Source organism: Ictidomys tridecemlineatus, chromosome 12 (genome assembly GCF_052094955.1).
Source record: "Ictidomys tridecemlineatus isolate mIctTri1 chromosome 12, mIctTri1.hap1, whole genome shotgun sequence".
Taxonomy (NCBI): Eukaryota; Metazoa; Chordata; class Mammalia; order Rodentia; family Sciuridae; genus Ictidomys; species Ictidomys tridecemlineatus.
Genome location: NC_135488.1, coordinates 26,641,924 through 26,655,853, shown reverse-complemented (window position 1 = coordinate 26,655,853; position 13,930 = coordinate 26,641,924).

Here is a 13,930-nt window from a genome sequence, read left to right as displayed (position 1 = left end):
CATTGAAGCTTTTGTGCCGTTGATCCAAAACAGTTCACTCATGTTGGCACCTGCACTTCAACTGTATGTGGTAAACAAGTGTGACAAATGGATGTCAGTGAGACTTTGGAGAACGGACCTTCTCAGCTAGTCCTCTTTCCTCCTGCAAGTTGGTGATCTCTTTCTGTCACACTTTATGTTTCATGCCTGAACTGTGCTCTGAATGTGCTTGATGAGAACAGTTTAGAAGTGCAGAAGTGAAGCTGTTTGCAGAAGCAGCTTCAAGTAGCACAAGCTAACTTGTTCTCAGTGAGCACATGGAGATTTTTCCCTGGTTGAAGCAGTGTGAATGAGAATGGCTTCTCAGAGCTGGTAGGCATGTTTGCATTTGGCAAACATTGCCATCTATCTCCAAGAGTTCCTTGCATGCAGAAACCTTCTTTTTAAGTGTTCTCAGAAAGGTCTGATGAGTGGATTTCCATGGAATTTCGTGGAATTGATCTTTTCTGCAGTCCTCATTGGCTTCTTAAAATTGGTGATCCTGGGCGCAAGGACTCTCTTGCCAGCCAACATTGTATTTTGGGCCTGACCTCGGCTCTGAATGTGCTTGCTGAGAGTAGTTTGGGAGTGCAAAAGTAAAGCAGTCTCTCAGCAGCTTCAACATTCATGAGCTCATTTTGTTCTCAGTGAGCACATTGGGGTTTGTCACTACTTAAACTAGCGTGAAGAACCACCGCTTCTCAGAGGTGGCAGTTTCCCTCTGAACCATCTGTACAATTGGTCAATGCGAGTTCAATGCAGGCAGGCACTTGGATTTCAAGTGAATTCTGTGACAAACAATTGAGCAATGGATTTCAATCAACCTTGGGGAATTGCTCTTCCCAGTGGGCCCACAGTTCTCCTCCAGTTGCTGAACCTAGGTTTAAGGGCTCTCTTGCTAGCACTCTTTGCATATGGGCTGAAACTGTGCTCTGAGTGTGCTTCCTGAAAATATTTTGGAAGTGCAAAACAGAAGAATTTTGGCAAGCAGCTTTCATATTAGGAAACGACTTTTTTCTCATCATGCCCATTGAGGTTTGTACCTGGCTGGAGTAGCCTTAAATCCAATGGCTTCTGAGAGCTGGCAGGCCCAGTTTCCATTGGAAGCAACTGTGCTCTTGGTCAATGGCAAGTTGGTTACTGTCAGGTACCTGCAGTTTCAATGAGTTTTTAGAAGAAGGAGACCAAGGGGATAAGATGAAACTTGTGCAATTCATTTCCTAATCAATGTTGGTGATGCTAGACCAGAGTGGACTTTTGCAATGATACTTTCTCATGTTTTTTGCAGGAAATATGTTCTGAATGTGCATCCTGAGATGCATTTGTAGGGGGCAAACAGAAAAAGTTTGTGCACAAAGTAGATTTGTTCTCAGTGAACACGTGGTGGGTTTTCCTTGGTTGAACATGCAGGAAGCAGAACCTCTTGTCAGAGCTGATGGCACCATTTCACTTGGAACCATCTATGCACTCAATAAAGCAGAGGTCATTGCAGACAGGCTCATGCAACTTCAAGATAGTTTTCAGAATCCGTTTGAGGAATGGATTCCAAAGAATCTTTGAGGTATTGACCCACCCATCAGTCCTATCACTTCCTCTCTGAGCAAGTGCTCCAAGGTACAAGGGCTCTCCTGCTAGCACACTTTGGATATTGAGCCTGAACTGTTCTCTGAATGTGCTCAATGAGAAGAGTGTGAAGTGCAGAAGAGAAGCAGGGTATACAAACAGCTTCAATTGCAGGATGTAAATGTGTTTCTAGAGAGCATATTGGGGTTTGGGCTTGGTTGAACTAGTAGGAATTGGAATCCTTCTTAGAGCCAGCAGTTACGGGCTTTACTTAGAAGTTTCTGCGTCTTGAATAAAGCAGAGTTTGTTGCTCGTGGGCACCTTCGTTTCCAGTGAGTTTTCAAAAAATTTGAGAAAAATATTTCAATGAAACTCTGGGCCATTAATCTTGTCAACCGTCCAATGTTCCACGTGAATATTGGTGATGTCCCAAGGGATCTCTGGGTAGCACAATTTGCACTTTCACGTCGTCTGAACGTGCTGGCTGAGAAAAGCTTGGAAGTGCAGAACAGAAGCATTTTGTGCAGGCAGCTTCCAATTGAAGGAACCGTCTTGTTCTCTATAAGCACATTGAAGTTTGTTTCTGGTTGAAGCTGCATGAAGTGGAACCGCTTCTCAGAGCCTGCACTCTCAGTTTCTCTCTGAAGCATCTGTTCCATTGGAAATGTAGATTCCCTTCAATAGGGCCTCATCTAGGGAGTCTGCCCATGTGCCTCCCACTTGATTCAAACTTCTCCAGTGCACTTGTTGTCAAAGCAGGGACTCCGAGGGGAGAGGGGCTCTCCATTCTCCACACTGAAATCTTTCAGCAGGGAAGACTCCTCCATGCTTGGATGGCAGGGCTGTGATCACCTGGAAGGTGGAAATAGGAGGCTTCTAAGGGGCTGGTGGTGTTCCTAGCCAGGGTGCTGGTCACTGCAGTGCATTTAATCTATGGATCTCAAGGAGACTTATGCTGCAGATTTGTGTAATTCTGCATCTGTTTGCACATAGATCTTCATGTGGGGAAAAAGCAGTGTTCTCAAAGTTTGCTTTATATTATACTCAACTGGTAATTTACAAACCCCAGTGTCCCATCTTAGCCCAGAGCCATTCCATCAGCCCAGGGCCAGTGGGTAGTCCAGTGGTCAGTACTATGCACAGCTCCCAGGTGGCTCCAGTGTGTAGCTGAATTTGAGAGCCAGTGTACTGTAGGATTTGCCCTTGAGGTTAGAATTCATTGACTTCCTCTTATGTCATTTGACTAGTCAGGATGTCTCATTAACTATCTGTGAAATCTTCAAGTTAGCAATCTCTGGTCATTTCTACCCTCTGAGGCACTGGTTCAACAGTTGGTCATGGTCATGGGTAGTCCTGGGTCACAATGAGGGAAAAGAAGACAATAATGTAGAATGGTGGTGTAGAGAGTCAGGGTGGGGCCAGAGCCCACACTGTGGTTAGGGTAGGGAAGGAATCTGAAGAGACTACCTTGACAGCGAGCTCTGGCTGCAGTTAACCAGGAATCAGGGCCTGGAACTGGAAGCCATGACAGGGCTTCTGACTAGAAAGGACACATCCTTCTGGGCTGAGTTGGAGGTCCATCCAGGCAGAGGCAAACAGAGAGGATGCAGGAGAGGGGGATGGTCTAGATCACAGAGCAGCTCCGTCATCATATCTTAGAGAATGGATTTTTTTTCTTCCAGTTGTTGGTAAATGCTGATTTATTCATGTGATACATTCACATCTACCTTGTCCTTTGGAAAGGCCGCTCAACCACCACAGGCAGTGGTATCTTGGTGGATGTGTGCATTCTAAAAGGAGGTGAGGTTGGCGCCAATAGAGTGTGTGGGCACTCAGGCATTGGCAAGCTTGCTTTGGAGAGTGAATCCTCTAAATGTTATTGGGATGGCTTTTGAGAGCTCCTGTGGTTTGGCTAGACATAGAATTCTTCCACACAATTTAGCATAGTGTATATTTTAGAGAGCATGATCACTGAGGGGCAGCTTGCCGGTTTGAAGCTGTGAGCATTAACATCTATCAAGTTTCTCACCTGGAGTTGGCTACCTACAACTGGTGACAGTGTTTTGCTACTGCTGAGCAATACTGAACAAGTCTCTGGGCCAGTAATCCATTGCTGAATGACATCACCAACAAAAAGACACTGAGTGAAGGTGAGGACCAGAAGAGCCCGGGAACCACCAGACAGCAGCCCTGAAGTCCTGAGCTCTGGCACATCATATGCCAACTCAACTGGGTATCAACCTTGTCTTCCTGGGCTCATTAGAACTGTGTGCTTCAACTTTCAGAAGCAAATGCAGAATGATAGAATCTTCTCTGAGGACACTTTTCTAAGTCTTGTTTGCAGCACATCTTCTAAGTCTTATTTGCAGCATGTCTTCACTGGAATGAGTAGGCATTTGGCATTCTGTTGTACTTAAAATTCATTCTACCCCTACTTGGTAGGTTGTGTGAAAGTGACTCGGCCTGAATGCATTTTACATGCCAAAATATGGCTTGTCTTTTCTCCTAAACTTATCAGGGCAGTCAGAGCAGCCAAGGAGTACTATAAATTCAGGCATAAAATGGCCAGATAGACTTGGATCACTGTACATCTTTCTAGAACCTTCTTTCATGTTCTGGCTTCCCTGAGTGTGGGGACTCTGTGATCCAGATTTGTTAGCAAGTAGTTTTCTTGGAAGGCGATGCTAGAAAACTCCAGGTGGGAACAGGAAGTGATTAGGAACTAGAAGACAGGGTGTACCAGCCAGTTGTTGTCATTAAGTGAGTAACCACAGTTCTGATAAGGAGTGCTGGGGGTTCATGTAAATCATGTTATTAATAGAAGCCTTCCTACAGGGTTAGAGAGCTGGGGGTTCTCCACCCACTCCTGCCAGCCATGGCAGGATTCTGCTGCTGGCCTTCACTGTAGGCAAATGGGCCATGGTGCTGGGGTCTCTAGGTCAGCTGGGGTGTGAAGAAATGGCATAGTGCTGGACAGTATCATCCAGCTTTAAATCCCCAGACTGGGATCTTTAGCAGGGCAAGGTCAGAGACTGTACTCAATGCAGCATCTACTTCTCAGCATAATGCCAGGCACACAGCAGAACTTCATCAATACCCATGGAATGCGCTGGCTCGCCCCAGCCCTTCTCTAGGCCTCTCAGCTGGGCTCTCTCTGCTGGTCCTGTCTGTTCTAGTATATTCAGCTCTTGCTTCTTTGTATTTCACTTTCCTGAATTATGTCCTCTTTTTCCACACTCCTGTGGTCACTCTTTCTCCACACTCCTGTGGTCCCAAATGGCTGTCTGGCGGGGCTGTGGCAGAGAGATCTCATTACTACCAGAGATGGAGTTTTTAAACCAAATAAGACACGTGCTCTGCTGCTTAGGATTGTCTTCAGCATAATGTGAGGTAGAAAGTTTGAAATTAGGATTGTCCTCCCAATCTTAAGGCATGTCATCCCTGTGTGCAGATCAGAAAGAGCCCTGGGAAGAAAGGCAGGTGTGGGTTTGGAATCAGAGACCAGCATGAGAAGAACACTTTCACTGCTTACTAGACAATGAGCTTGGGCTTGTTCTGTAACCTCTTGGGACCTCAGTGTTTGCATATCTGAAATGGGGATAGTTGTATGACTGACTTCAGGAGGTGGGTAGAGAGCATCCTAGAAGTAGAGGAAGAAAACACACAGCATTTGTGAAGCACCCTGCCCCCATCTTTAGCCTTTCCATGATTCTCTAAGCATGTGTTGATTGACTGTTGGTTACAGCATGCCTGCAGATCTACCTGAGGTCCCGTCTAATCCACACGGATGGAGAAGCTCACTTTTGCTCAGTTGCCACATTTGCAAGGACACCTTCTAATAGAATCAGATCTAGGAAGCTGGGGTCCCTTTCCAGAACATACAGGATCCACAGCAAAGTTCAAGCCCCTGAGACAGAGGGCTTCTGCTGGTGTCCTCATGTCCTCATGGGCACTGCAATGCCTTTCTCCACCGATGTTCATTGAGAGCCTGGTCCAGGCCAGGCCAGGGCTCCCTGCTGAGGATGTGGCAGAGAATGAAGCACATGCCTGGCTGGCTTGTAGGGGAACAGTCGGGGGCAAGACAGGCCAGTGATGGTGAAGACAAGACCAGTTAGTTGACTTGTCCAAAGGTCTTGGAGCCAAGCACTCTTCTAAGCACCTCATCATAAAAGCTTCCTCATCCCTGAATAGTTGCAAGAGGAACAGTGCTTTGGTTGTCCCCATTTTCCATAGGTGACAACTGAGGCACTGACAGATCAAGTCACTTGGCCAAGGTCATGGAGATAGCACAGGAGGAAGTGTTGGCTGCAAAACCCTCCCAGGTGGCTACAGCTTTGGGCTCTTTATCACCCACGGCCTGCAACCTCTTTGTCATGGTGTGGCCCCTGTGACTGGTCTGTCACCAAATAGTGATTCACTGCAGGGCCTTTCCCAAGTCCTCTTCCATCTCAGAGTGCCTGTGTCTCACAGAGAGTTAACCAATTTCCTGGGCCCCACTGGAGTTCCTGGTTTTGCCAATCTGGTGCGGAGTCTGAGAATGTGTGTTTGTAACAAGGTCTCAGGTGACCCTGAAGGTGATGGGTCTCAACACAGGTGACTTTCCCCCTCCCCTTGGGTCATTTGACAATGCCTGGAGACCTTTTATGTTATCACAAGTCAGGGGTGCTGGTGCACAACTCAGGTAGAGGCCATGGGTGCTGCTGAATGTCTACACTGCATGAGGAGGACCTCTACAGACTAAGAAGGATATGGCCTGATGGGCCAAGGGCACCAAGGTGAGGAACTCAGTGTGGAGTACAAGCACATGAACTTGGGTGTGTGAAGGTATGGCCTTGGGGCTTGTTTCAAATGTGGCTTCTGTCAGTGCAAAACTCCAGCACCTCTGAGTGGCAGTGTTTCTGACAAGCTCTGAGCAGGGATGCTGGTGCTACTGGCCAAGCAACCCCACTTTGAGTAGCCAGAGTGAAGTGGAGTTCTTAGGACACCATGAACTTCTCAGAAACGCAAAGTGGACATCTCCTGTATTAGATCAGAAGAAAAGAAACTCTGAATTGGAATAAACCCTTTCAACTCACCAAGTTGCAAGTTTGCCCTTAAAGCAGCGCTGAGACAGTGGGGCCAGGTGGGGGACAGAGCTCCACTCCTCTCTTAGCTGCAGGCAGAGGCCTGCTGAAAATGAGGAGGGAGAAGAGGTGGGTGAGAACTGCCTTGCTTCAGTCCCCAAGCATCCAGTCAAGTCTATTGTCACCTGGAGTGGTGGCTTCTTTTCCAGGGCCCACGCTAGCATTGGGGTTTGCATCTGCCTGACTTTCAGTTCTGCGAATGGAAGGTGGGAACTGGCTGCTTGAGATATGGTTGCTCTCTTGGGAGAGGGTGTGGGAGAAATGACAGGACGCCCAGCCCTCCAGAGCCCGCACCCCTGCCCCTGTGATAGATGGCAGCATTAACAAGGTTTGGTTGAGAGGGTCCCCCAGATTTGTGACTTCCCATGTCCGCCAGCAGATGTCACTATGGCTGGCAGAACAGAAGGCCTTTCAAGAGTGAGCTGGGGGGAGCAGAGAGGGGAAAATATCATCAAATAGAAGGCAGAAGCCAAAAGTACCCTTGGCCTGGCGGGATATGGTCCATCCTATCATTTTAGGAATGGGGGACATTCTGCAATAAACCCACTATCAGATCGTGTCATTGAGGTTTAGCTTCTGAGATTTAGGCAGAAACTCTCCAATGAAACACAAAGTTCCTGGCTTCTCTCAACTGAGAAAGTCTCCAGGTTTTGGCTCCTGGCCTATATGTATCAGGAAACATTTTCTTGAAGGAAACAAACACGTAGCACTGAATAAACATATATTTGATGTACCTTACCCAGAGACATCATATTGATGGATTTTAAAAATTGATTCATTTTACAAATTCAGCAGCTTATTCTGAAGTCCCATTGCCCTCAAAATCCCTTATGACTGGCACATTAGCCAACAAGCAGAATTCTCTGAAGCCCCAGCCAGAAAAAAATAAAGTCAAATTCCTATTTGCTGACATTTGAGGAAAACAAGGGAGAAGCAAGGGGCCGCAGTCACTGGTGACAAGGTCTGGTTGAACATCTTTTATCTAATGCTTACCAAGAATGGTAGCAGAAACAGCACTGGTTCCTCAAACAGGGCAAGAGAGAGGTTGACACAGATGAAGAAGTACGCGGCCATCCGCATGGCCCAGTGATTATGAAAATGGTAAAGTCTGGAGAGGAAAAACAGTAAAGGTGGTTCTAACCACTGAGCAGGAGTTATATAACACTCAAACTTCTGTGCTAAGATGAACAGGGGCCGGGGCTGGGACAGCAGCTCAGTGGTAGAGCAGTACCCAGCATGCACCAGGTCCTGGGTTCCATCCCCAGCACTGCCAAATAAATGGGTAAATAAACAAATAAATAAATAAGACTCGTGATGGGTCACATGCCCTTTAGGTTCTCAGGAGCAGGGTGATATTACTTGAGCTCAAACTATAAAACACTAACAGAAAACATCAAGACGATGATCATATCTCAAAGCACACTTGGTGGACAGTCTCGAGCCAGCTTTAGCACCTTCTTCACGGAGTTGTTGTGACAGTAATAAGAGAACACTCTGAACCAGAGACTGACAAGGTGAACCCTCAGTTACAGTGACCTAATGCCATGTGGGCGTGGCTGAGTCCAATGTGAAAATGTGCACAGCCCGTCTCAACGCGGTATACTCAGGACAGATGTGGCTGCCACACGCCAGATCCCTGCAGGGTGGGACAGTCCCCCACTCCTGCTTGGCAGTCTGGGCACATGAGGTGTTTGTTGCTTTTGGAGACCCTGACACCGAGCGCTGATGTAAGAGAGGGTTTTTCCTTACTCTAGCCAAGGGCTTGGTCTTAGTTGAAACTTTAGGGGGAGATAGAAAAGGCTGGATTCCCAGGAAAGGAGTGAATGTGTGGGTAGCATTAGGAGGTGACAGAAGGGAAAAAGAGAAGCCCTCCATGCACTCCAGGTGACGCTGGCTAGGAAGAAAGGTGGCCATGTGCGTCCAGCTTGGGCACTCCATCTCCTGGCCCTGGTGGTGTCCATTACCCCTGATCTGCTCTTAACTGACCGGATGCTCCCTGCACATGGGACACTGTGCTCTTAGAACTTAACCCAAACCACCAGGCTCAGGGGCTGGGCTGCAGCTCCGTGGTGGAGCGCTTGCCTAGCACAGGCTCGTCTCTGGGTCGGCTCCCAGCACCTCAGAACAAAACACTCTTGGGTTTTACCCAAATTATGTGCCGTACCTAGACCCCTCTGAAAAGTTTCTGTAGAAAGAATGCCTCCAGGTTTGTCTCAACCTCTAGAACTTAAGGTGGACAAGTGGGACAGCTAGATGATTAAATTACCTGATAGCCTGAGGGGAAGTTTGGAATAGAACGTTCCTGTTGTACTGGGCATCAGAAACATAGGCAGCTCCAAGAGAAGGTTCTGGAAGGGAGAAAACGTCAGCACAGGAACTAAACTGCTTTTTCCTTGTTGGAATGCATCAGGCATAAAGGGGAGCCCTGCCCCTCCACCTGCAGCCCGGCTCCCTAGAGGTTGCCACCATGAGCAGAGCCATAGGTGCCTTTCCTGGTGGGTCCCCTGGGACCAAGGATCCTGCAGCAGAGCTGGCCACGTGCACACTGCATTTTCTAGAACTCAAATACAGGTTCTCATTTGAGGAAGGAAAATAAGAAAGCACTGAACAGAATATGTACATGGCTTACGTGGCATATTTACACATCAATAAAGGTTGCATCTGTCCAAATATACATATGAGTATATGCACACAAACCCAAGTATAGAAACCCCAAATTATATTTAAGCCACTTGGTGGGTGATTGAAGGGATTTTTTTTTTAATATTTATTTTTTAGTTCTCGGTGGACACAACATCTTTGTTGGTATGTGGTGCTGAGGATCGAACCCGGGCCGCACGCATGCCAGGCGAGCGCGCTACCGCCTGAGCCACATCCCCAGCCCAATTGAAGGGATTTTTGAGGCGAAATCTGACAAGTGAATTATCCATGTCTTCCAAATCTACTTAAGGTAGATCTCTATACATACATGGAACTGAAAACCAGTCACAAGGCTTTCATGTAACTCATGGTGGGCACATTTCAGCCAATATATTCTGGACTTTACCCCCTGTCAGGACACAGAGTTGCATTCTTCTTAACACGCAACTTATCATTCTGATAGTACTCATTTTTTTTTCTATTCAAACATAGTTGCATTACATATTCTTATGGAGGTGGGTACGACGGAACTCAGGGAGCTTAACCACTCAGCAACATCCCCAGTCCCCCCTCCCCCCACCCCCCCACCCCCCGCCTTGAGACAGGGGCTTGCTAAGTTGCTGAGGCTGGCTTTGAACTTGCAATCCTCCTACCCCAGCCTCCAAGTGTTGGGATTACAGGCGTGTGCCAATGTGCTCAGCTCAACATTCTTTTGTATATTATACACACACACACACACACACACACACACACACAAGAATATCACACGTGCACACATAAATATCTTGGGGCCCTATGAGTGTTTTTGTAGGATTAAAAAAGTGCATTACTTCTTGATGAAAGAAGACATAGATATCCCACAGGCTTCCAAATGGTATGGGAAAGAAGACTTGTGCAGGTAAGCATGCGCGCGCGCCCAAACACATACACACGTGCGTGCATGTTCTCCTGCTTGTCACTAAGGGTGATGTGATTTTAAACAGTGTCTAATACTGACCAGCCAAAGGGGCTTCTAGAGACTTTGTTTGCCTTTCCTTAGGACCAGGACTGCTGCCTCCCTGTGTGATGATTCACATTCTGATTCTGCATCGATGAGATAAGAACATACACACACTGACCAGCTATTTAGCCCTTTCCATAGACTTCAGAAAGAAAAATAGTCTGATAAGCTAATTGACTGCCTGAGCTATCCACTGTAAACAGAAGCCATCTTCCTGCCTGTTTTGAATGGGTGTCTCTTACTGGTCAGGCAAGTTAATCTTAAAAATGCATCACGTATTCATAGGGTCAAAAGATTGCCAACTGTATGCAGATGGTCAATCATAGTTCTATAAAGCTGTTAAAAATTATCCAAACAGAAAAGAAATGCTTGAATTAAAAGTTGATGCAGAACCATATCCTTAGAGATGGCTTCACTGCTGTAAGAATGGATCGCTTTGGGAGTCTCACGCATTCCAGGGCAGGAGGACACTTCACCAGGGCACATTACCAAAACCTAAGATGCACTATCTATGTTTTTGACACATTATACATTTTTCTTTAACATATCTAATAAAATATTAATAGAAAAACTATTAATATCAATTATTTTTCCATCAAGCATCTTTAATATTGAGCAATAAATAGTTTCCCAGTATACTCTTAGAATTCTGTTTTAGGTGAAAACATCTTGTATCAATAAGAGTTGATTTGTTTCTAGCTTTTTCAGTGCATGCACATCAACTTTAAGAAAATTCTTTACCTTATATAAATGTTAAAATAGATTCTACTGTCTTTTATGCCTAAAGAAGAAAAAGAAAAAAATAAATATATGTTTAAAAAAATAAAGTCCTATTAAACCTCAGAAAGATCATACTGGGGCAGCAAAGAATTCTGACTTTTTAAAAAAGTATTCACAGCAATATCTTTTTAAAGTTCTGCTGTTCCTGGTTTGAGAAGATGACGCAGGGTTTGGTGTAGAGTGTGTGCTCAGCGTGTACAAAGCCTGGATTTGATTGACACCCAGGAAAAGAAATTTAAAAAATGAAACTATTAACATCTTTATGACTGGACCCTGAGACAGGAGCCCTTTGACACTCACAAGCTTGAGGTAGACCATTCACAGGCCCTCCAGAGGGAGGATGGGGAAAACCACTCCCACCAACCCTGGGAGCCAGGCCAGGGGGTTATCTCCCTGAGACATCACCCAGACACAGACCTTAATGAGACCAGCACAGGTTTCCCTCCAGTGCCCCTGGCCATGCGGACACCCCTGGTTGTCAAGATTTGCTCAGGCTCTGTAACACCAAGCCTGCTCCAGGACAGCCCACAGAAGTGCTTTCGAGGCTTTCCCTGCCTTAAGAGGAGGTACATTTCTGACATCTGTCTCCACTTGCAGTCTCCTCTACTCTGCCTTCTGGGCCTACTTCCCTCCTTCCCGTTACTGTGCAACTTCTTTCTCCTGCCCATTTCACTTGGGAGATGTTGTTCTCAGCAGATGAACTGTAGTAAGCATGCTTACTTGTACTAAAGCCATTTGTGTCTTCCCAGAAAACCAATTCTTTTCATCCAACCCAAGAATGTGACCTATCTTAGACACCCCATTCCAACACTTTATACTTTTCAAGTTCATATGGTGTATTAGTTGGCTTTTTGCCACTCTAAGACCTGAGGTTGCTCATTTATAAAGAGAAAAAAGTTTATTTGGCTCACAGTTTCTATATCCAGTTCACATTTGATTGACCCTGTTGCTTTAGACCTGTAGTGAGGCAGCACAATATGGCAGGCAGTGCATGGCAGAGCTACCCACTCACCTCACGGCAGCTGGGAAGCAGAAAGAGAAAGCCAGGAAGGGACCAGGGTCCCAACATGCCCTTCAGAGGCACACCCTTAATGACCTAAGATCCCCCAATGGACCCCACCTCTTAAACATTCCACTACCTCCCAGGAGAGTCACAGGCTGAGGATGGAGCCTTTAATATATGGGACTTTGGGGAACATTCTAGATCCAAATGATAGCCTTTGGGAACCACTGTCAGTATCTACCATGAAAATGGCAACCACCAAATACAGATGCTCCCCTGGAGGCACCTCCTACAGGCTGCACCAGCCCACAGAGGGCCCTGGTGGACACAGGGGTTCTCAGTCCCCACGGCAGGGGTCCACTCCCTGGGGAGCTCTCAAAGACCCTGGTGCCAAGAACACCCCACACCGGCCATGTCAGACCCCACAGGAGGCGGGACCTGGGATCCGCTTTTTAAAGTTCAAATGTGACTTGACGGTCCAGTGACAGTGGGAAGCAGGGTCTACACTGGCCTTTCCCTGCAGCTTCCCTCCTGAGGTCGGTTCTCACTGCACCGTGAGGGATGCACCTCCCCGACTCCCTTGTCTCCTCTTCTCATAGCTGTGACGTTTCCTCTTCTCGAGATTGAAAACTGGATTTTGAACAGTTGTGTTTTCTCCCTCCCCTCCTGTCCCAACTTTGTAAGCCTTAGAAGGGAGGGGAGAGCACAGAAAGGAGGCACAGATGATTCCAGAGGTTCTCAGGGGAGAGCAAGGACGTTCCTTCCAAACGCCCAGCAGACACCCTCTTCCGTCTCCCCTGCCCTAGGGTCTCCCCTGCCCTAGGAGTGACCACCGCCAGCCCCAGATTCCGTCAGGCAGGCAGGCGACAGGAGCCAGGAATCTGAAGCTGCTGATGGAAGCACTTTGAAAACACACTAACATGTCTTGATGATATAGATAAGAAAATCAGCAAAACTAGCCCTATCTCAAGGTCAAGAGAAGTCCCCACATGTCTTAACTTACATTCTTCCACTCGGGTTTTTCCTCCCAATGCCAATGCTCCGTCTGTCACTACAAACAGTCTTGCCCCCGTCTTGCCTGACTCCAGTTCTGCCATAAACTCATCCTGCACGTGGATAAACAGAGCAGGCCCCTGTTTCCCAGGGCCCCCTGTGCAAAGCTGCCAGTGACTTCTCTTCCCTTAGAGCTACTCTCCTTTGCCCAGATAACCAAGTGGGAAATCCTTGCCTTGGCCTTTAGGGGCCCCACAATCTCCTCTCTCCAACTTTCTCTTCCTGGCTTTCCCTCCAGGAACAACATTCTCTGGAAAAAACAGATGGGATTCCTTGTCCACTGCCCTCCATGGGCTCCCCCTCCACGCCTGATCTCATGCTCAGGCGCTACCCTCGCACTGTCCTTCCTTGGACTCCATCTCACACTGCAGTCTCTCTAGGAGGACGAGCGATCCCACATTTCCACATGGAGAGACCACCCGGAGAAACTGGGGAAGTGCCCGTGCAGTGCGCATCCCGTACAGACAGCAGCCACAGGTGGAGGGCACCGGCCACTCTGGCAAGAAGGGTGAGTGAGTGAGTGACGGCAAACAGGCATTAGGACAAACACCTTGTGTCCCTCAGCATAGCCACTTGCAAACCAACAACCCACAGGCCAAGTGCAGTCTAAAGGTATGTTTTGTTTGGCCTGTAGAATGTGTTTACAATGTTGGCTACTAATTCAATTTTTTTTTAAAAAACCTGGAACTTACACAAAAATTTGAAATTATGATTTCTATTTAAAAGATTGATAACATCTGGCAAAGTGGG